Source organism: Dipodomys merriami, unplaced genomic scaffold (assembly GCF_024711535.1).
Source record: "Dipodomys merriami isolate MVZ:Mamm:240054 unplaced genomic scaffold, mDipMer1.0.p SCAF_1, whole genome shotgun sequence".
Classification (NCBI taxonomy): Eukaryota; Metazoa; Chordata; class Mammalia; order Rodentia; family Heteromyidae; genus Dipodomys; species Dipodomys merriami.
Window position 1 is genome coordinate 58,770,280 of NW_027202270.1, and position 25,810 is coordinate 58,796,089.

Below are 25,810 nucleotides of genomic sequence, written 5' to 3' on the forward strand. Positions count from 1 at the left end.
AGTACTAGCCTTGAGCCAAAGACTCAGGGACAGTGCCCAGGCTTCAGAGTTCAAGCTCCATGACCAACAACAACCACCACAACAAAAATTAAACATAGAACTACCCATGACCAGGCAAGTCCACTCCTGTACATTTACCTCAAAAGATTAAAACCCAGGATAAGGTAATGCAAACAGCACAGCCATGTTTATTGCAACACCATTCACATAGCCATAGTATGAAATCAACCCAGATACCTCTCAATGGACAAATGGATCCAGAAAAAAATATATATAGGGAGATAGATAAATATATCTCCATATATAATCAATTTTTACTCATTAATTAGAACAAGATAATGTAGCATTTGTGAAGAAATGGAAAGACAGAAAGACTTCAGGAAAAATATGTTAAGTGAAATAACTCAGTCCAGAGAAACAGAGGATAAATGCTTTACTTTGTATGTGGTAGCTAGATTTAGATATCTTGATTTTTTAATTTTAATTTTATTGTCAAGGTGATGTATATATGGGTACAGCTATATAAGTAAGGTAATGATTACATTTCTTGTTGAATTTGTTACCCCCTCCATCGTTTTTCTCCCATTTTTCCTCCTTCCAAGCCTCCCCGCCCAGTTATACAAATCATTTCCAACATATTGTCTTGTGAGTATCACTGTTGCATTGGTTCCCCCTTCCTAATTACATAAATGTATATACAATACCCAGGGTACCAAAATCAAATACATTAGTGACAACAGGGGATGAACCATAAAGAGAACAAAACACACACACACACACACACACACACACACACACACACACACACACACACACACACAAATCACGTAAGTACATTAAAAATAACAACAAAAAAGGAAAATCTCTTGTGTCCATGTCTTAGAGTTCATTTCACTTGGTATCATCTTTATGGTCATATGTATGTAGATATTGAGCTGTTCTGCTCATCTGCTAAGATTATCCCAGATGTATACTATTTATTACAAATAAGGGAAACCATGGGACTTATGTTTCTTTGGGTCTGGCTTACTTCACTTAATAGGATTTTTTCCAAGTCCTTCTATTTCCTTACAAATGGAGCAATGTCATTCTTCTTGATGGAAGCATAGAATTCAATATATGTATATGCATATGTATATGCCTCTTTTTTTTGATCCATTGAACTATTTAGGGGCATGTGGATTGGTTCCTTATCTTAACTGTGGTAAATAATGCTGTGATAAACATACTTGTGCTGGTAGCTTCAGTATGGTGGCCTTGTTTATGGACATTTGGGTAAATGCCAAGAATCAAATATAAAAAACGGTTGGACAAATGGGATTGCATTAGAACTTCTTCATGGCAAAGGACATAGCTAGTAAGATCAATAGAAAACCCACAGATTGGGAGAAGATCTTAACCAGCTATACAACAGACAAGGATCTCATATCTAAAATATATCTGGAACTCAAAAAATTTAAATCCCCCAACAACAAATTCTCAAAATAACAATCGCTCCATTAATAAGTGGGTTAAAGACTTTAAGAGAGATTCTCTGAAGAGGAAATAAAAATGGCCGATGGACACATGAAGAAATGCTCAACCTCTCTAGTCATGAAATGCAAATCAAAACAACATTGAGATTCCACCTCACTCCAGTTAGAATGGCTATAGTCAAGAACTCTAATAACAACAGATGCTGGAGGGGATGTGGACAAAAGGGAACACCACTACACTGTTAGTGGGAGTGTAAACTTGTTCAACCACTCTGGAAAGCAGTATGGAGGTTCCTTAAAAAATTACACATAGAGCTCCCCTATGGCACAGCAATCCCACTTCGGCATTTACCCAGATATTCTGTTTTTTTAATGACTGATAAATTTTCATGTAGGAAAATAGTATCAACTTAAAAGCTTTTTTGCAGCATTTTCCCCCAGAAAATGTGAGCACATTTAACCACTAACTATAGAAAAAGGAAACCATTCAATAGAAAGTACATTAGGAAATTATACATGTGTAATTGTGATTTGTAAGGTAAATTAATGACTATTTAATATTTCTAAGGAAAAGCATCTAAGCACTCCAGCAATTGAAGGCAGCAAAGGAAACCACAGGCAAGTACAATTTCTGCGAGGCACTCAGTGTAATTAAGGCATTTCTTCAAACACTTTTTTCCACTCCAAATGCATATCTCAGCTCTCTCCTTCCTTTCCTTTCATGTTTTTATATGTATTCTCTTGGTCTCCTCCAAGAACCCTCCTTCAGAAGTTTATATTACACTCTTAAATTTTAGCCAGATCAGTCTTGCTACTGTTTTCTCCTCAATCTGTGGGCTCTGAAAGTGTTTTCATCCCAAATTCCTAATACTTTAATGTCTAGCATGATGACATGTGGATTGTTTTGTCAAGTCAGATCTATTTGGAGTTAAAAATAAATATTTTGACTCTAATTGTATATATCTGTCTTTGGTCTTACAAACATATCAAGGTTTTTAGGTTCAAATCTGAAGTCCTAATTCTTTTTTCAAAACTCATTGTTGTTCTTCCTTTACTGCTTAGAGGTATTATTGGAATTACCACTCATAGTTTGTTCCAGGGTAGAAATCTTACCGTAACACTCGACATATTCTACTTTCTCCATTTCCCTACATTTGACAAGTTAGTTTCCCTTGCCACTTAGGTTTCAGAATGTCTCTCATACCCATTTGTTTTTCAAATCCACTGTAATTTCCTTTGTTCAGAAGCTAGGGATTACTCATCTGAAATATTGCAATAGCTTCTGTTTCTTCTCTAACATGCTCTCCTCATTGAAGTCTTGACTATGTTCCTGCCAAATGATCTTTTTGAGAGCATTTTCATCTGATCATATCCCTACCCTGTTCTACAGAAGGAGTATTCTGTCTTAAATTAATGATTATTCCTAGTGTCTCAAATTTAACCAAAAAACAAATACATCATCCCCTTGTACTATACTTCCTGGCTTTAAACCATCTAGATCATAGTTTTGCAATTTTCCATCCATGGGTTTGAAAATTCCAACCTGTGGATCCCATACAATATGAAGTCTAAATTAGTTCATATTGAGACTATATTGTATTGCTTACTATAGAGAAGGAATCCAATTTCTGTTATTGAATGGATTGATAGTTAAAGCAGGATCTGCTATATTAGCACTTCTAAAATATGTCCAAGAAGTATGCTAAAATACAAAAAAATATGATTTATAGAGACAAGGCTGAGATATCCTAGAAAAATAAATAAAACAGGTGTCTCTAATGGAGTACTCAGAAGAATTAATATTTTAATGTAAATCATAACTTAATAAAGTAGCATAGTAAAATATTATCTGATCATATTGATGATTGAACAAATTTTTGAAAGGAGTAAGATCCTAAGGAAATTATTTTAACTATGTAGAAATTAAAAGTAGCTTTTGTTCATGCCTATACTCATGCTAGAACATGATTCAAACACATGCTTTCCTTCTGATTATATGTGAGAACATGATTCAAACACATGCTTTCCTTCTGATTATATGTGAGAGAGGTGGAAATAGCAGACAGAATTACTCTTCTACCACAATTTAAGCAAATAATTCAAATGATGCCCTATTTAATAAATAGTAATAAATAAAAGATCATTTTCAAGCTCAAAATTTTATGAAAATGTTAATCCAAATTATTGAGAATACAAGGCAACACTGATAACAGACAGAAAATGGGCATATTGATCACTACTACATGTTTAACAAAGCAAAAAAAAGTCTAAAAAATTATTGTTGTCATACAATACACCTCCTTCAGGTAAAAATCCCAAACTATTCTCAAATTTTACTTTTTTTCTTTTTTTCCCTTTTTCTTGGTCATGGGGCTTGAATTCTGGGCCTGGGTGCTGTCCCTCCGCTCTTTAGCCCAAGGCAAGCACTCTACCACTTAAGCCAAAGTGCCACTTCTGGTTTTCTGGTGGTTTATTGGAGATAAGAGTTTCATGGACTTTCCTGCCTGGGCTGCCTGTGAACCGTGATCCTCAGATCTCAGCCTCCTGAGTAGCTAGGATTACAAGCATGAGCCACCGGCACCCAGTGATTTTTCATTTTTATTAATAGAGGCAAACCTAATTCTATTCATTTGTGTTGGTCATACAAATATCTATTCACAGGTAATACTTTCAAATATCTGTATTCACTCATAACAGTCTGTGAAAAGGCTCGACAAAGGAACACTAACAAATTAAATGGTAAATATTCTGTGTTAGATTAATGAGGATATAGTGACCATATGCAGTCACACATTATTGTGGATGTATCTGTGATGTTGGTTTTGAATGGTATTTGTATTTCAATGAGTGGGCCTTGAGTAAGGTAGATTGTGCACCATAAACGTCATGATCCTTCTGGGACCAGCCAAAGTCCTGAATGCAACAAAAGGCTGACCACTTTAGAGTAAAAAGGAATTGTTCCCCAGATGAGTTTTGGACTTCATCTGTAATATTGGCTCTTCCATATTTACCAACATTCTGACTTTGAACTTGAACTGTGACTCTTTCCATAGTCTGTAACCTATAGGGATTTGGGGCTCAGCACATCTCATGATCATGAAAACCAATGTTGTTGTTGTTGATGTTGTTGTTAAAGGATTAGTATTTGGACTCAATATCTTGTGCTTACAAGGCTTGTGCTCTAATGCTGGAGCCGTATCAAGCAACCTTTTGTGATCTTAGTTAATATTTTGGATGGGGTGTCAAACTTTTCCTCAGGACTGGCCTTGGACCATGAGATTACCCACAACTATCATGTAGCTGAGATCACAGGTGCATACCACTGTATAGGACTTATATGTTGAGATGAGGTCTCAGTGACATTTTCCCCAGAATTGGATTACAGTCCTCTAGATCTCTGTCTCATGAGTAGTTGAGATTATAGACATATGCTACTATATCTGTAAACCAATTTAATAATTTTTAAAATTTTTTTATTTATGTAATTGATTTTATTTTATAATTTACAAAGAGATTTCAAATCAGCATGTCAATTCATGAGTATAATGCAAGTTGATTAATATTGCCTTTTCTCTTATATAGAGTAAGACAATTGTCACATATAATTTATATAGATAGGACATAGATAACTATACTATTAAGTAATAATTATAAGAAAAAAAATTCTGTTTATGTAAACTGCAGATGCAGATTTTTCCAAATAGTTTTAATCTACAGTTGACTGAATTTATACATGCAGAATCCATGGATACAAAGTGCTGACTGTATGTATGTATTATATGTTCATAATATACGCAAATACTATTGGTTATTTTGGGGAACCCAGAAAAGCCATGGCAATAATCATACAACTGTGCAGTGCATTCAGTTTCACTGTTTCCCATCCAGGGCAATATAGTTTATAATGACTGTCTGTACTCTACAGTGTCTATGTTCTCCTCCACCCCATCCTGCATGTTGACTAGATCAAACCAGACTCTCTGAAAAAAATCAAAAAGAAAATAAGAGAAAAAGTCAATCTCCCTTGAGACACTTGCATATTCCATTAAAAAATAAATCTCAGGTATTTGAAATATGAAGCAAGGTTGAGAAATCTCATGCAGGAATGCAAGAATTTATGTCACATGTCAACATTAGTGGGCTTTCTTTTTGTTTTGTTTTAATTCTAAGAGCCGTAGGAGGCCATTAAAAAACTCTTACATAACACAGTGTCCCTTTTAGTGTTGGAAGGTTTTCCTACACTCATTCTGGCAACTGGAAGAAAATGAATTGGTGGGGGGCATAATTAAGTGACTGATATAGGAAGGTAGCAGGGAGGAACAAGCTCAAGGATTCAAGCTGAGTGAAAACATGGAATGAACAGAAAATTATCAGCTAATTGTCTAGGGACAGGTATTACAGAGTCAAATTGACTCCAGCTTTCTGCAGGCTAGAGAGTTTGTCTGATTTTCACTGAACAATAGACAAGAACAGCATGTTTTCAATTTGATATGGGGTATTTATGTTTGAAATTCAACAAATTGATTATGTTTGTCTAGAATGCCATTACAAATTTGTCAGTGAACATGATACATAAGCCCAGTACTTGTTCATTTTTGGTAGCACTTATACTGACTCCATAGGACATAGATTTTAACAGATAAGAGAGAAACCAAATTAAAAAGAAAATGTAAAAGGCCACATTGGGAAGAGGGGTGTGTGTGTGTCTGTGTGTGTGTGTGTGTGTGTGTCTGTGTGTGTGTGTGTGTGTCTGTGTGTGTGTGTCTGTGTGTCTGTGTGTGTCTGTGTCTGTGTCTGTGTGTCTATTTTTACTTACTCAAAGTGTGGTCAAGATATTATTTTTAAAATTTTATTTAAGCTGGTGCATTGCCTTTTCTTAAAAGGGAAGAAAAAGTTGTCAATGAAATTGCCCAATGACTCTTCAAATTAGTCTTCTGTTTTCCTCCTAACTTATAGGAGGTACCAGTTAATAGATTCCTAATAATAACAGTCAAGTTCTGATCATTTTACTACAAATTTTCGTTATTTGAGACATTCATAGATATCCATATACTAGCATGACTTTTTTCTTGATTCTTTAGTAAAATAGTGTATGTCTAAATGTCTGACATAATAAGAGGTTTAATTCTGTGATGTTTCCCAATAAGATGAGCATTGTGCTGAGCTCAGCTCAGATTTGGGCCTTACAATCACCTATGTATGAAGCTGACAAATCTCAGAATGCAAAGAACTAATTGGAGTTCCTTTTGCTTAGCATCATCTTATATGGTCTTACGTACATAGCTTTTGAGCTTTTCGGCTCATCTGAAAAGTTTATCCTAGATGTATCCTAATTATTGCAAATAAGGGCAAACATGGGACCTATATTTCGTTGGGTTGGCTTACTCCAATTAATTTGATTGCACAAAAGAGGTTTTGTTGTTGTTGTTGATCTTGCTGTACTATGCATTTTTTTTGTTTCCTGTATATGTTCTTCCCCTTATGGTATATTCTCTGTTGTCACATTTTGGTACCCCGCATCTTGTATATACATTTATTTAATTTGGGGAATGGAAGGGGAATAACAAAATGCTGAAACAAGGAGACAGGATGACCCATTGCAACCATGATATCCCACAAGACATGATGTTGGAAATGAACTTTACAATTTTGGATGAAGGTGGGTATGGGGAAGGTTGAGGAGGGAAGGAATAGTAGGAGAAAACAAACAAGGGAGTAGCAATGCTTGACAAGAATTGTGTTCATTACCTTACTCATGTAACTAATCCACCTGTACAGCATCCTTATAATAAAATATTTTTTTCAAAAAAGGACTGAATTGGTGTGGTGAATTTTAATTATCATTGTAAAAATAATAATACATGGATGTTGAAAATATAGATAAACTACTTCATGATGGATTCATTCCCTTACCTTCAAACTGCATACATATTAAAGGATGAGTTTTTGCTCCCTTGTGTTTGGTTCTCACCTGTGTTCTCTTTCTTCTCTAGGATGAGGTGACAAGAGGATCCTCATGGCCTGCCAGCATTTTAGTCTTGAACTTCCTAGCCTATGGAACCATATGCCAACAAACTTGCTCTTGAGTGCTGACTAGGCTATTACATTCATTAGAACATTCTCTCAGCAAATTCATACTCCCAGCAGATAACAAAAACTCTGTTGAAAAACTAACAAAGGAAGTTCGGTTAGGGTAGTACATGCCTATAATCCTAGCTACGCAAGAGGCTGAGAGCTGAAGATCATGATTCAAAGCCAGCCAGGGCAGGAAGACTCTTGTGTCAAATTAACCACCAAAAGCTGGAAGTGGAGCAGTGGCATAAGTGGTAGAATTCTATACTTAAGCACAAAAGGTTGTTAACAGTGCCTGGGCCCTGAGTTCAAGCCTTAGGGCCAGCACACACAAATAAACACTAACAAGGCCTGGAGCCCGTGGCTCATGCCTGTAGCCCTAGCTACTCAGGAGGCTGAGATCTGAGGATATCCGTTCAAAGCCAGCCCGGGCAGGAAAGACCATGAGACTTCTATCTCCAATAAACCACCAGAAAACCAGAAGTGGCCCTGTAGCTCAAATGGTAGAGCCCTCCCTTTGAGCTGAAGAGCTGAGGGACAGCTCCCAGGCCCAGAGTTCAAGCCCAACAACCGACAAAAAAGAAAATAAAAACACAAAACACTAACAAACAATATAAAACAATATAACTAAAACAATATAAAAATTGGTTTTACCTACAATTAATGATTTATGATTAGGTTAATTGGAGCAAGTAAAAGGCTATGTTTGATAGCCTGCTAATTGAAACCTGCAACTTATTGTTGTTATTCTTTGTAACAGAAACTTCAGGCCAGTGATGAAAACTACAGGTAAAAGGAGGCAGCTACAAGATTGGTAGACAAAGCTACAGGAAAGATCTCTTACCCACGAATAGCATAATTCCTTTATTACTGCAAATATGTGTCAGTCAACAAAAAGCGGAGCACACTGAGTCATGCCTATCATCTCAGCTATGCATGAGACAGTTCAGCCCATCTGGAACTTAAACAGGAGATCCTATTCTAAAGTAATGAATAAAACAAATGGTGTGGCGCATGTAGAATTCTGGCTTGACAATTACAAGACCCTGAGTTCAAACTCCAGTACTACTGAAAAAAAAATTTAAAAAGAGACCTCACTGTAAAAAGTTTGGTTTTATTCTGCTGAAAAAACTGAAGAACAGTGTTATTCAGTGAGGACTTACAGGTTAGTGAAATAAGCTGGCAACACGTTTCTGTCTCCTTGAGAACATGAATGGCATACGCTCATGACAGAGTAGTTGTTACCTAGCTGAAGATCTCTCCTGGGCCTGCCTAAATCTATTATTGTCCAAATCATGAAGGCATAAGTATATGGTTAATCCAAGTTGATATATGGTATGAAAAATGTTAGGCTTTGAAATGTATTTTTGTTCTAACATTTGGATGTGTGTCTGATGTTCTGAGAAATTACTTCAAAGAGATTAATGAAGCCATACTGTGAAGACCTGACTCAGGAGAGCTGGGAAATAGTCCAACTCTTTCTTCATTCTGCCTCCCCATCAAACTCCTCCTTGACACCCACTCTCTAACACCACAAGGAACAGCTAAGATGTCTCTCAGAATAAAGCTAGCTTTCCTTACAGCATAGGGCAAGGGATAAGAATACCAAGATCTTTTTGCGGTTGATGTTTTACAGCGAGGAATACAGATTTTTAAAATTATGTTTGTTATCAGTTTCTAATACACGATTTTATTATTTTTTAACATTCTTTGTTTAACATTGTTTAACATTCTTTGATTCATTTAAAGATCACAGTGCTTCTAGGAAACATAAACTGGTTTATGTTTATGTATCAGGGATGAGGAGGTAATCTTAGTCTCGTGGCTACAAGTAGTTACGTGTCCTAGATAAATATGATGGCTGTTGTTGTACTGAAACTAGGCTCTCTTTCTGAGGTAATACAATACTCAGATGTGAGAGATAAGCTTACTACAATAATTTTCATGAAATAAGTCATCACCAAGAGAAACAGATATGTGAAGATGCATAGAGCTGGAATAGCTGGGTCTATCATAATAGAATAAACTACTACATGAAATCATTTCTGAACAATACCCTTCCCCATGCACCAGCACATGCACTCAATCAACCAAAATCTTTATTTTTTAAGTCCAATAAAATTTGGCTTGGTGTTATTAGCAATATGAAGCCTGCTAATTAAAATAATAAGTCAACATGCAGATAATTAAACTGATTAAGAATTGTCAGACATATTAAAATATAAAAGCTGCCAACTAATATGAAAAAATTACTCTGGATAATTATATGGGATAAACACCTTTTCTCAGTACTTACAGCACACAAACACACACATACATACATCCTCCTCCTCTTTACCAATTCGTGTTGCCTGTTATATTTAAATTAGTTGTGCTGTATATTTGCAAAGCACACATGACAGAAATGCAGTCATCTCCACGTGATGAGTTAAGCCCACTTGTTCTTGAGAAACTAGCCTTGAAAGAAAGCCAACACCAATATACACCAGAAACCAGAATATTCAGCTTCAGAAATTCTAGTGGGATAAACTGCTGGGCTTTAATTAGAATTAAATTGTGTTTTTGTACAAAGAAATAATGTTTGATCAGAAGAAAGATAATGGCATTAGCAATAAAGGAAAATAAGACTTTATGTAATCACAATACATTTATGTAATTGACATGTTCTCACTGCCAATATTTTTTAAAAGAGTCGTGTCCTTTATGGAAACTTCTGTAGTGATATTACACAATAGTAATATTCTTATGCATGCTAGAACCAAAGGCAAGATTAAGGAAAGGCAAAAATGTTTTACCATTTAAAAATATTATGGTATATATAAGCATATGATGAGTTGTTCCTCTAAAATTTTTCTACAGCAATTTGTTTGGCTTATGATGCAAGAGAAACCCCAAAACAAATTGACCAGATAAAACCTTATCAATATTGTCGGTTATCTTCATAGAAGTAATTAAAAATTAATAAAGACGATGTCATAATCAAAGACTCTCTTCTCGTTTTTCAAGTCCTGTAGCTAGGCAATTGCTTCCTCTAAGAAAAAAAATCTTGGAGATGCATCATTAACCATGCCCTGTAGTAAGAACAACTGTATAGAAGCTGTTCCTGAAAGTATTCACTGATACATGCTGCCAGAGTAATGGCGTGCATCAGCACTCTGCTTCCTACTGCTGAGATGTGTGAGACTGATTGGCAGGCTTGTCATCAGAAATTGTGAAACAGAAATTATAATACAATAGAAGGATAAATCCATTGCAAACATAGCCGCCAGAGAGAAAGGTGGAAATATTTTAGTGATGGAAAAAGGCAGTTTGGGATGCCCTGTTACAGGTACCTATGATTGAGTGAATGGAAATTGTCTTCATAGAATCTGATCAGTGTAGAGGTGAGTCACTCATTAATCAATCAACAGTTAATGTTGGAACAAAAGAGTTCTAAAGAGAAGATATGCATTTTCTCTATTACTAGGAAAAGAAATAAATATAATGAACCAGTCTGGTAGAATACTGAGTTCCTGTAACTCAAAAGAATAGAATTATTTACCCAACGTGGCAACATAATTTGTTAATTTCCCATTGCTAATCAATTAAATTATCTATACTCCATACACTATTTTCTTTCTTCTTTAACTTCATAGGAACAATATGAAGTGACAACCTCTTCATCCCAACAGTAAACTTATGAATGGAGAAAACAAGATTGCCATAATTGAGCTAAATATAAATGTAGCTCACAGAGATCAATGTAGAAAAACACAAAGCAGGGTCCTTTAACTTCAGTATCACCAACATTAGGCTCACAGGAAATGAATTTCTCTTCTGTGAATACACAAAATTTTAAAAAGGGAGTCTAGGACAAAGATAAGCAACTGTTGAAGTTTCCATAAACAGGATCACAAGCTTTACATAACATAAAGAGGAAGAATAGAGAAGGCAGTATTTAATCATGGGTCACTAGTCCTGGCCATAAAAATATTGCAATAGCCCTTTATTTTCTAAGTACACATTAACCAGACAGTTTTATAGTTGTTTGTCTTCTGTGTTGTTTCCCATGGTAACAAATTTATTTATTCTAAATGTTATTATTTGCTCTTCACATATCTATGTGCCACCTATTTGTGAATATGTTTAAAAAGAGTTTGTCCTCCATAATCTTATTGTGTCTAGCTTTAATTGAATGGCATAAGAAAACAAGAAAATTCCTTAGAATAAGCAATGAGAAGACTCCCCAGGAAGTGACACATCCTGCCCAAGCAGCCTTGATGGGACCTTTGGTTTTCTGGCCTCCTTTACCCACTTCCCATCTCTCCAATTTGTAAAGGAAAGCATTGATAATCAATAGTAATGTCATTCTCTTTTTTTTTCCAATACAGAACATATATCTTAAAAGTATATAAGAGAAAAACAAATTTTAATGACTAATTTAGTCTTATTCATTAAATGTATCAACTTATTTCTAATTTTATAATCTGTTGTTATTACCATTATTCTTCTTCTGGCCCTGGAGGTTGAATTCAAGGCCTCAAGTGTTTCACTCTGCTTATTTTGCTCACCGTGGATGTTCTGCCATTTGACCACACTTCCATCATGGCTTTTGGCTAGTTTTTTGGAGATATAGTATTTTGGACTTTTCTTCCAAAGGTTGATATCTTTATTGTAAAATATCAGACCCCTGAATAGCTAGGGTAACAGGATGAGCCACTGGCACTCAGCTAAAGATATAGATCCAAATAAACATATCACTTAGAGATATAGATGCTACAAATATATATATTCGAAATGTATCTCTTTTAGAAAGAAATTTATGTAGAGGTTCTAAATATTCCTTAAGTGCTTACAACTTTGGACTGATAATTCAATTTGAAATCTAAAAACGAATTCTATATTCTAAAATGAGACTCATATACAAAAGCCTATTTTGAAGTTAGGCACCAGTGGCTCATGACACTGTGGGGATTGCAGCTCAAATACACCTTGGGAAGAATAGTTCTGGAAGCCCTATCTCAACCCACAGCTAAGCATAGTACTTCACACCTGTCATCCCAAGATACATGGGAAGCTAAGATTGAGGGGATCATAATGCCAGGCTAGTCTGGGCAGAAAAAGTTGTTTCCTCTGTGGAGGTAAACTGGCAATGGTGCTGCTCACCTGTGATCCTAATAAAAACAGGAAGCCTTAAAGCAGTTAGATCAGGGCAGGCTCACACCAAGAGGGAAAAATCTGGTTTAAAACTATGGAAGAGATGATGCTGTGCAAAAAGAAATGTACCCATCACCTTACTTATGTATCTGTAATCCCTCTGTACATATCTTTACAATAAAAAAATCCTAAAAGTTACCATTAAAAAAAAAAAACAGGACTGGAGGTGTTGCGTAATGATATCAGCTTATAAAATGTGAGGCTCTGAGAACCCCTTGTCTACCCACTCACCCCTGCTGCCCCCCAAAAAGGAATCATAGTAAAGTAGACTTCAAGGTATGGTTTACAAGCCAACAAACTTGCTCACAGTGAGAACATACTGAAGTAATGATGGATCTCTCAGATGAATTATAAAAATGGGAAAATGTATGAATTACAGAAAATGACTATGAAGATTAATATTTGAATATCCATACAAATTTCAACAATATGTAAAACAAAAATCCAGGTTTAAGAAAAGCAGTTAAACCCTCTGTACAGCATCTTTACAATAAAATAAAAAAAATTTAAGTAAATTATCAATAATAATTATCTTGGGTGATGCAATTTTGAGGAATTTTAAGCTTATTTTGCTTTTGTATACTTTCAAAAATTGTATTAATAACCCAGGTTTTGGTTGTTTCCTAATGGGAAAATTACTTTCTGTCGATTCAATATTTAAAACACGTACGAGTGACAGAATTAGAAATTGTTATTCTAGAGAAATGGTTTTATGGGCTGGGAATGTGGCTCAGTGGTAGAGTGCTTGCCTAGCATGCATGAAGACCTGGGTTTAATTCCTCAGTTCTACATGCACAGAAAAAGCCAGAAATTGTTCTGTGGCTCTAGTGGTAGAGTGCTAGCCTTGAGAAAAGAAACTCCAGGACAATGCCCTGGTCCTGAGTTCAAGCCCCAGGACTGGAACAAAAAAAGTTTCAATCTGGGCTGGGAATGTGGTTCAGTCGTAGAGTGTTTGCCTAGAAATGGTGTTACATGTAATCACAGTATATTTCCTTGATGCATTTTCTATTTGTGCATCAAACACCAGTTTTCCTTTGATTCACTGTTGTACTCAATGGATCACAGATTCACTGAGCATCCGTGTATGTCCACAATGAAAAATAATACCTTAATTTCCCTTTATAGTTTGCATCACAGAGACCATTGTAATATTTTATTAGAGTTGTTTTTATTTTATTATAACAGAGTATGGTGTGAACTTAGAAACACAGTGATATGCACCTATGACCCTTTGTGGAGGGAAATAACCTGTCTTGGGAAGGATCAGAAAGAACTCCTCAGAATAGGAGAGTCAGTACTGAAAATTAGTAACTGACACTTAAGTGAGTGCTTACAACAAATGGGTCAAATGGTGCTCTCTTTACATGTGTTAAATTATTCATTAAGTTAATAATCCAAGAAGGTTGTTTTAATATTAGTTTAATCATCATAGGATTAGAAAGCCAGAGTAGAAAAAAAATTAATTCCCATAATAGTGACAGGACAGGATCTGAATCCGTAAAATCCATCTGGAGAGTCCTTTAAGTCACAACACTGACATTAGAGGAGCATAACATAGTTGAGGAAAGTTAAACCAGAAACAAAGGAGAGCAGATGAATAGAAGCAGGAATGTAGTAAACTGAGAGGAACAGAAATCTGGGCTATGGCTGGACATTGGCTGGAGAGTGCTGAGAGGAGACTGAAAAGGTGTCAGGCAGCTGTAAGCTGTTTGAGAATTTGTCCTGTATCTTGCATTGATGGATGGACAACTAAATAGAGTTTTAAACAAGAAATGTGATTATCCAAGGCAGTTTACAACAGTCATTGTTCTGAGTGAGGAGAATGGATTGGAGGGAAAATAAGAATTGAGATTGTTGTTTGCTCTAATGTATGCTGCTCATTAGCTTATTTGTAGATTTATTTATCCTTATATAGTTGTGCAAAGGGGTTTCAATTCAACATGTCAGTTTATGACGATGTGCATCCTGATCAATGTCATCGCTTCCATTGTTCTCCCTCTCTCTTATCTACACTTCACTCTACCCATCCCCTCAAGTTTCCTAGTTCAATTTTCATATATGTTCATTGAATAGTATGGCTATATTCACCCACTATGCCTCTTTCCATTTGTCTTCCTTCTTCCACTTAAGCCCAACAACTTCAGACAAAATACATTCCACCTTTCTGGTATTCATTGTGTGAAACTTCAAGTTAATTAGGTACTTTTAAAATGTTTATTAGCTTTACATATTTAGGAGTTGAAGTTTAATAAATTTACTGTGTCCCATAGGTTAGGCATTTGGGAGTTGCATATGTTTATTATGATTTTATTGCTAAAAAAGAACCACAAGAAGGATACATGAATACTCATCTTATAGATTTAGACAATACCTCTATTTGGAAATCTCTCCATAGTATTTAAACATGACCTCTTAAGTTGTTGAGCAGGAAAGGGTGGAGAGATGGTTGCCAACTTGCTTTGTTCAAATGCAGTCTGCTTATATATCTAGTTGTAGTGATGCAAATGAGAATCTTAATGAAATTTGTATAGTTATATTAGTTTGATAGAGACAGTGATAAGTTACACAGGAGAAATGTCTTAAATCATAAAGATTAATTTTCTTATGAGTTTGGAATTCCAAAGCATGTACTCTCAATTCGTTTTCTCTGGTCTCTCCTTGGTTTGCTGATGGCTTCTTCTGTATGGAGTCCTCATACAGCCTTTTCTCAGCTCATGCTCTGTTGCCTCACTTTGGATATCAGTCATAAAAGACCGAGAGACTCATGTGTGTAATGTTGCTCACTTCATTTAGCATTAATTGCCATTATAAAGCTCTCCTGAATACAGTCATGTGCAAGTTTGAAAGATTAGGACTTCACAAGGTAAATTTTGGAGAGACATAATTCCTCTGTACCAATAGCCATGCTAATAGACTGGCTGAACTATAACTTAGAAATTATTTACTTTAATTTTATAATATCTATCTATCTATATATAGATATGTATTACTTACAGTTTGTCCAGCAGGGTTTTCATGATTACAGAAATTAAGCATGTTTTGAATTACAAGTCTCAAGTGAGCTATGAAGGATGTTAAATTTTGTATTCACCAGATTAAAATATATCCATTTTAGGATCAGGAAGGAACCAATTATAAAACACTAATGATGACCATATTCACTTTTTTTCTCAATATGCAGGTTTATTTTTTTAATTAAGATTTTTATTGTGAAAATACTGTACAAAGAGGTTATAGTTACATGAGCAAGGTAATGAGTACATTTCTTATCCAGCATGATTGCCTCCTCCTTTGTTTTTCCCCTACCATCCCTTCCCTCCCACCTCCTCAGCTACACTCCCCTCACCCCACCCCCTTTACAACTTCAGAGGGAGGTGGGGAGGGTGGGAAGGGTAGATAGGAAAAGTGGGGGAGGTGGGGGAGGGAAGGGATAATAGGAAAAATACAAAGGAACAGGTAACAATGTTCTTCAAGAAAGGTACTCATTACCTTATTCATGTAACTGTAACCCTCTGTATAGCATCTTTACAATAAAGTAAATAAAAATATCACCTATTGTTTTCACAACAATTGAAAATTTGCTGTAAAAAGTTCAGTGAGATATACCTGTTGAGTCAAAACTCTGCTTACAGCTAAATAAAAGGAAGATTTTTCTCTCTTTTTGTTCCTTCTTAATCTTTTATTATCCAAAAGTGGTGGAAAGGTAGTAATTCAAGTTAGGGAAACCAAATCAGGGATGTCACAATTATATTAAAAAATCTTAACTTGTTATTATTACTATTTATATTATTATTTTCATATGTGTAAATTCTTTTTATTATAATAATGAAATTTAAAATATAAAGAAAGATATTTTGATACACTTCTGTAATGAAATGATCACTTGATGTACCTCCTTCACTTTCAATAGTTAATTATGTAAGGGAATGTTAAGAACATCTAAAATCTACTTGTTTAGCAAACTTTAAATATATAATACAGCGTTATTAACTACAGTCTTTCCACAATACGTTAGATCTCTAGACCCTACATACTGCATGTAATACCTTTTGATCACCTCTCATTTCTTGTTGTTACCCATCTCTGATAATCACCACTGTACTTGTACTATGTTCATTTCTTTAAAAATTTCTACATATTAGTGAGAATATGAAGTATTTTCACTTCTATATCTAATTTGCTTTACTCATTATAATCTCCTCCAAGTTAATTCATGTTCTTTTTCTTTTTTTATATTTTTTAAATTGGTCTTAGAGCTTGAACTGTGGCCTGTATGCTGTCCCTGAGCTATTTTTGCTCAAGGCTTGGGTTCTACCACTTTGAGCCACAGCACCACTTCTGGCTTTCTGGTGGTTATTTGGAGATAAGAGACTCATGGATTATCTTACCCAGACTGGCTTTAAATTCTGATCCTCAGATCTCAGCCCCCTGAATAGCTAGAATTACAGGCAAGATCAACCAGCACTGCCTTATTCAAGTTCTTGAAAATGATAATCTCTCCTATTTAAAGCTGAAAAGTTTTACACTGTGTCTATATTCAAGATTTATGTATCTATTCATGAAGGAACTAATTTTTAAAATATATTTACAATTATAAATTATGGTAGTTTGGCACTGTTGGTTCATGAACATGAGGCTGAGATCTAAGGATGGTGGTTAGAAGCCAACCCTGGCAAAAAGGTCCATCTCCCAATAATTAGCAAAAAAGAAATCTGGAAGTGGAGCTGTGACTCAAGTAGTAGAGTTCTAGCCTTGTGCAAAAGAAGCCGAAAGATAGTGCCCAGACCCACGTTCAAGAGCTAGGATGGGCATACACACACACACACACACACACACACACACACACACACACACACACACACACACACACACACACACACACACACACACACACACTATGCTGTAATGGTCATGAGAGAACAGATATTGACTTTTCTACATATCTGGATGCAGGAGTGATCTGTTATAAATACTTTTAGTTTTAGATTTTCATCCAATATCTACACTATGCTTTCCTTTATATAAAAGCCATCCCAATCCCAATATTTCCTATAAGTTAAAGATCTTTTTTCCTCAACCAATTAAAAACAGAACTTCTATAGAAGCCAGCTATACCCAAATGTACAAGTTAGCTCTTATAGTATTTTTACACTTTGTTTATCTCAGTACTATTCATAATAGCCAAATCATGGAACTAGCCTACATGCCCATTTCAGATGAATAAAGAAAATATAGTGCATATACAGACTAGAGTACTATTGAGCCACAAAGAAGAATCCAGTTATGTCATTTTCAGAAAAACAGATAGGCCTAGGATTGTCATGTTATATGAATTGAGCCAGTGCCATGATGGCAAGTATGTAGAATCTGGTGTGGATGTTAACATGAAAGTAAAAGGGCACCATGAGGAGTTTGGAAGAGGAGAAGAGGCAGGGTGAGGGCCAAGATGTATAAGCCAGAGAGTGAATATCATCTCGGTAAATTACACACTAAAATGAAAATGTCATAATAATGCACCTTACTCCATATAATTAATACATTAATAAAAATAGAAAAGCAAGTTTGTCTCTGTTGCAAAATCCACCAGCTAATCAGTAAAATTATCTTCAATGATATTTATTCTCTAGGACTATTGTATTATTTACTGGAATTTCATCTTGAATGATTCATCAGTTCATGTCAGGCACTGATTTGTCTTTTAAAATAGAAATATCTGTACAGGAGTAGCTTTCAAACCTTTCCCTCCCCTGTGCTCTATGATGCCTTATTAAAAGTAAGCACTGGTGGCATTAACAAGTAAAAGCAGAGCTGCTTTGGTTGAATTAGGGCCACAAAGCCAGAAGCCCAGAACACCATACTGAAACAGAAAAAATTTAAATCCATTACTTTTGAGAATGTCATGTTTCCCAGTGAATAAATTTCACAATTCATTATACACAAAAGTCAGGACAAATGTTGAATGTAACTGAATTAGAAAGCAAAAAGAAGCAAAATATCTTTGAGATTGAGGTTAGTCCTAACTGGCCCTGTTGAGATTTCCTTTCCTGTGTTGCTTCTGATTGTAGCTCAGCTACATCTCAAGAAGTAGATACACAGAACTTACCTTTGCACTTCAATCTATTTTTGTTTTTGTTTTAGAATCAGTTTATCTGTGATTCTAGTCACTCTCTAAATCATGTGGCTCTCTACCTCCAAGAAGTACATTTTCATGTGGACTTATTTCAAATTGTAGGATATTATCATTCATGAACATACATGTTTTAAAATATTCTCGTGATTTTGAAATGCCCATGTGTACTGGAGTATGCACGCTAAGTAGTTATCACCCACCATTTCAATGATTGATTTGAAAGGAACTCAATCAAAAATCATGTAACCATCTCCAGATGTTTCTTAGTTATTGCTTATTCCAAAGGATGGCTATATTGGTCTCTATATAGGTATGTATATATATGTACAGGTTTATGTTTATTAAAGTAGGAACATATACTATAATTACAAGATGTGAAATAGCCATCTGCAGAAAGTTATCCTTTTCTCAAGGACTTTCAGATCCAACGGAGTCACTTTCTACTCATGGGTTTCTCCTGGATGGCAGCTGCACAGCACTGAAAAGAGTAATGATGGTGCTGAACACGTAATGTGTACTGAGATGGGAAATGTCCTCTTCTATTCTTCAGGCGTTCAGAATAACTTCTAAAACAACTAGTGTGTGATATACTAGCAAGCCCTGTAGGTAAACATACTTTGTTATGTTTTAGCTGGGCTCCTATTGATTAATAAGTAATCTCTTTAGATTATAATTTGAAGACACAAGCCAGTAGTTTAAATATTAATGTTAATTCTTAAAGAAAGGAATCAACCCCAATATGTTACTTCAGCATAGTCTTCCTTCTTAGTACAAAGACTCCTTGTATCTGAATTGTGATTTTTATAGATAGCTTACAAAAATATTTATTGGGAATGCATATTGTAAAGAAGTCTGGAAAATTCTGCTGATAGTTCTTCCTTGATCATACATCACCAATAAAACAATTAGATTCTATTGCAAATTTTGCTCAGAAAAATAAATTCAGAGATTCCTTGAGAAAGAAACGTTTTGTTTGGGTGTGTTTTTCTTTGTTTCAATACATTTTCCCCTTGTTTTCTGATACAGTCAGAAAGCTATCATTTAGTAATATAAAACAAAAATAGAGTTGTATGTAATTCTTTTGAAGAACAATAGCTTTGTGTTTGAATTATAAAAGAAAATCTATTTGGGGAAATACATTTGGAGAACCATAAAATTGCTGTAGCTATTTTGATAGATTTTCACCCAATCTCAATGTTACATTATTCAACATACATTTGCAGATTTTCTTTTTTGTTAAGAAAAGGACAGAGAGGTATGTTACATATTTGGTAGCTACTGAAAAAATTAATACACTAAAACTAACTAGAGGGAGAAGATCAACACAGAACTAGCAAGACTTATTGCAAGCAGATTTAAGTTGATATTACTACAGAGGCTCAAAGAGTGCCTTGATAATTTTGGTATCCAATGGACACAGTTTAGGTATAGATAGATACATTAATCTTCAGGTGGTACTTCCATTAACGGGCAATATGATCATTAGACTATTACTCATCTCAGTGCACTGACCCACTGAATTCATGGCTGAATGAGATATTAAGGGGTGGGACTTGCTGGAAGAAGAGATGATTAGGGATATAACTTAGAATCATATCTCTTGTCCTTGGCTCCTTCTTGTCTGGCTCTGCTTCCTAGACACACAAGCTGAATGGCTATGTTCTGTGATGCCCTCCTGCCATGCCAATCATATTCTGCCTCACCACAAGTCAGAGCAATGTTAGAAGTTGACCAGGGACTGAAATCTTAGAGACCTTGAGTCAAATTAAATCTTTCTTCTTTTTGAATTGTTTCTCTTGAGTATTTTTTCACAGAGACTAAATGTGACTAATACATAATGAAAGAAGGAAATTTAGTATAAAGAATTAATTTTTGAAGCCGGGAGCCAGTGGCTCATGCCTGGAATCCTAGCTACTCAGAAGGCTGAGATCTGAGAATTGTGGTTCAAAGCCAGCCCGCGTAGGAAACTCTGTGAGACTCTTATCTCTAATAAACCACTAGAAAACCGGAAGTGGCTCTGTGGCTCAAGCGGTAGAGCGCTCACCTTGAGCTGAAGTGTTGAGGGACAGCCCCACGACTGACCAAAAAAAAAAAAAATTTGACTGGAGTTTCTCAATTTCTGAACTGGTTAAGTGTTCCTTTTCTGCTTTTAAAGATCAGTTCTTTCCAGATGAATGTATGTTCTTTTCTATGATTTTTCAGGGATTTAACGCAAGGACCAAAACACTCCAATGAAATTATAAGGCCAACAAATGAAAAGCTACTCAGAATGCCTGAAAAGTATATTTAATTATGTCATAACAACATGCTTAACAAAAAAAATTGATGAAGATGTGGTGAAATAAGTGCTGTCAGATCCTGCTGGTTTTAGTATAAATTGGATGGCCAAATTGTCTATAAGCATCATATTTAAAGACAAACTTATATATATATATATATATATATATATATATATATATATATATATATATAGACAGTCTTTAGCAACTCAAGTCCTAGTTGTTTCATTTAGTATCATAGCTGAACATGATTACAGAGAATAACATATAGGGGTGTTTGAAGCAGTCTTTCTAGAATAGTAAAAATTATCATCAAGAATAAGCATTAAAATTTTCTTCAGAATTCAAATGATTTATATTAGTCTCTTGAATTCTTTAAGTTACACATTGAGGTTAATTCCTTAAAGCTCTTAACATCGTTTTTATTTTTTTTCATGGTCAGTCGTGGGGCTTGAACTCTGGGCTTGGGCTCTGTCCCTGCTCTCTTGAGCCGGTTTTCATGGACTTTCCTGGTCAGACTGGCTTTGAATCGTGATCCTCAGATCTCAGCCTCCTGAGTAGATAAGATTAAAGGCATGAGCCACCAATCCTCGGCCACATTAAACATCATCTAATGTAAGGATCTGCTTCCTGCGTGAAAGCTGTCCCTGCTCATAGTCCTTGTGTCAGATGCAAGCACACACACACACACACACACACACACACACACACACACACACACACACACACACACACACACACACACACACACAAATACCTTAAAATCCTTACTCCAAATTGCAAAACTTCTAGTCATTTCTGAAATCAAGGCATATCCTGCCTACTTTGTCAAAAACATTGTTGTACACTTATTATGAACTCCAAAATGTTAATCTCCTACCACATACCCATTCGACTTCTTTGAGAAATATGGAACTCATGATTATCACTTAATTGGCTATGTGATATTTTGGTAGAAAATGACCAAGGAAGATAGTCAGTTGTTAAGGTGGGGAAAATCAGCAGACTGCTGAAAAAATGACAAGTGTGGCTTGATGCAATGGGACCTTCAGTTCTACCTTTGATGTAGAACTGAATAGAACAAAAGTAGACAAGTAAACATTGGAAAGAATTGGGTTTGATTTTAGGATCCATATTAACTTACAGGGAACAGGACAAAAGATGATCAAGGCAGAAGTAAAACAAGGGACTCAGGTGATACACAGAGACATGATCCACTGAACAATGTCATTCTGTTTAATTGTGGATTGGAGTAGGTTGTGAGTGCAGGAAACATGGGCATATAGAAGATAACTTTCCCTACATAAATTCCTCCCCATTATAGAATTCTTTACAGAAAAAGGAAAAAATGCAAAGAGGTATGTGTGGAACAAGGTCAATCCCCTAATGCCTTGTCCATAATTCTTAACAACTTCTTAAAGAGTTTGCTACTTTCTTCCTCTCCTAGATAGACTTATGCTCCAATAATATAAACGATTTATCATTATACTTTGAAAAATTTTGTCTCTCTTTTGTTCTTCCATTGGTTTATGATCTTGAAAACTTATTTACAAGTCAATTAATCTGACATCTGCCCTTTGATTTGTTTTAATCCAATAGCAAATACAATATTTAGTCAAACCAATGATTCCTTCCTTTTGTTTACTTCTGTTTATTTTGGTAAGTTTTTAGCAATATTCTTATTAATAAAAAGGTGCCTACAATATGAAATTCAGATTAAATGTGCATATATTATAGCAGAGCTAGTACAAGTTTATGTGAAAAGTGGTGTTTTACATAACTAAAAGGACTGGATATTTCAGAATTTCTTTCTTTTTTTTCTTTTACAATTTTTGACCCATTTTACTAAAAGATACTCCAAAAATTAGATATTTGCAAAATTTATGACATTAATGTTTGATAAAGTTTTACCTTAAATTTGTAAGTATTCATACTTGTATTCTCATATTGATGGATTCAATGTATTGGATATATTCAGAGCCCATTTGTTTACCTAAAAGTAAAAAGTCAATACATGTTCAAATTGTGTTTACCTCAAATGAAGTATAAATGTAAAGTTGATTAGTAATTACCTAGATCATTAATTTTAAATGATCATAGTATGATGTAATAATTGCACTTGACATGTTATTTTCTGTGTTCTACACTTTCTGACAAAATTTTAGCTATATTTTTATGAAAGACCACTTTATTTTGATTATTCTAAATTAACATATAGAATTTGTAATAACAGAATCAAACACATCCCTAGAAACAAAGAGTTTGCTTCTAAAACAATATTAAGTAGAGTGGTAGAAAGATAAAACTTTATAATTCAAGTTTAATTTCATGGGAATGGAATGAGAGAAAAATTCAGAATCCTAGACTCGCTTTTTACTAGTAATATTTTAATGTTTTCGGTATCTTCTCTGAGTATAAGAATAGCAATAGTATTCATCACATAATTTTGGCATGTATTTACCATCTCAATATATTTTGAAACAATAAACATTAGCTATTAAGTGATATACATTCAGAATTGCTGGGTTATATTTTCCTTCTGCAAGACACTGTTCAGCTAGAATCCTTTTAAGCTGATTACTTTCTAGTAAGTGGCTTTATTCCATTTATCTGTAAAACAACCCCATACAGGTCTACTCAGTTATCTATACCAATTGATGATGGACATACAGATATACTTTATTGAAAAATGTGATTTGGAGTGGGTTTGATGGCATCACAATTGCAATCTCAGCTACACCACAGGCTGATACTACAGGATCTACTGAGACCAAATGTCAAAGCCAGCCTGGGCAGCATAGCAAGACCTTGTCTCCAAAAGGAATTATTATTATTATTTATTAAATAATATAATTATATAGTATAATTATACTATATAATTATTATAAAATAATAAATCCTTTTGGAATTATGTATAATTATATAATATATAAATATGATCATATGTAAACTATATATTATATAATAAGATTTAAATTTATATGCAATGTGATACTCTTATTTTAGTCCAATATATAAAAAAGACCATTTTTTTGTAAGTATCACTATTGTTCAAGCATTGTCTGTGGCCAGGCCTTCTACCTGCGTTCCTTGAACTCAAGGAAAAAAGCTTTAATCCTATAAATTCTAAATTACACTCTGATTCTTGAATATTAAGAATGAGTGAATTGAATTCCATTGTGTATATATATATATATATATATATATATACAATGTGATATATATGTGATATATATATATATCACATTTTCTTGATCTATTCATCTACTGAGAGGAATTCTATGCCTCCATCCAAAAGAATGACACTGCCCCTTTTGTTAGGAAATGGAAAGACTTGAAAACAATTATAATTGAAGTAAGCCAGGCCCAAAGGAACATAGTTCCCATGTTTTCCCTTATTTGCAATAACTGGTATATGCCTAGGACAAGCAGAAGAGATCAAAAGCTATGTACATATGACCATATAAGATGATGCTAAGCAAAATGAACCCCAAGATAGGGACACCAGAGGTTTTATCTTTCTTGCTCTTGTTTTTAATGTACTTATAATGTACTGTGTGGTTTTATTGTATGTTCTTCCAACCATGGTATAACCCCTTTTTTTCTCTGTATTTGATTCTGGTGCCCTGCATCTTGTATATACATTTTTTCTAATTTGGGAAGGGGAAGGGAAATAACAAAATACTGAAAGAAGAATACAGGTTGACCCATTGTAACAATGAGATGTACAAGACACTATGCTGCAAACTAATTTTACAACTTCGGGGGGAGGGTGGGAGAGGAGGAGTTGGGGAGGTGGGGAGGGAAATGATGGTAGGGGGAAAACAAAGGAGGAGTTAACAGTGCTTGATAGGAAATGTTCTCATTCCTTACTCATGTAGCTGTAAACCCTGTGCACAGTATCTTTACAATAAAAATACATACAAAAATAAATAAAACAAGAAAAAATAAAAAATAAACTTCTTACAAAAGGAAAGAAAAGAATGAGTGAGTTGGAGACTGCAAGCCTGACTCAAACTGTGTAGTACTTGCATAAGAGTCTTGAGTTCAGTCCCCAGTATTGCCCTGCACAAAGAATGGTGCTTGCTTGGGTGTAGTTTTAAAAGTCATTGAAGTATTCATTATGTTTGCTATGATTACAGTACTGTTTCCACCATGTATCTGAATGTGCAATGGTCCCTTCATTCCTGGGTAAGATTCTAAGACACACTCACCCAGAGATGAACCCCCTAAACTCATTTTTGGAATCTAGAGGCATTTCAGGTAATCACTGAACTGAGCAAAATACTGAATCACCCAGCCTTTTCTACAAGGACAGGATATTTGTTGAAACTGTATATTCTTATAGTTCTTAGAGGAAGAAATAGTTCTTAGTCAGAACTATTTTGAAAGATTCATGCCTAAAGCACACTGATCATTTGTCATGTCGCAGTTTACATATAAAGGTAGAAAAGTGAATCATTTTAAAATGTTACTCAGTTTTGTTTTGAGGTTTTCAAACACACCGGAATATATGTTCTTTGCATCAAACAGCACATCAGCAACAATTCAGAGAGAGATCCAAATTCAGAGCTGAAAAAGACAACTGCACCATGTCATAAGATCTTGAGCAACACATCCCTGATCAGTTTTTAACAATATTATCTATAAATGGTATA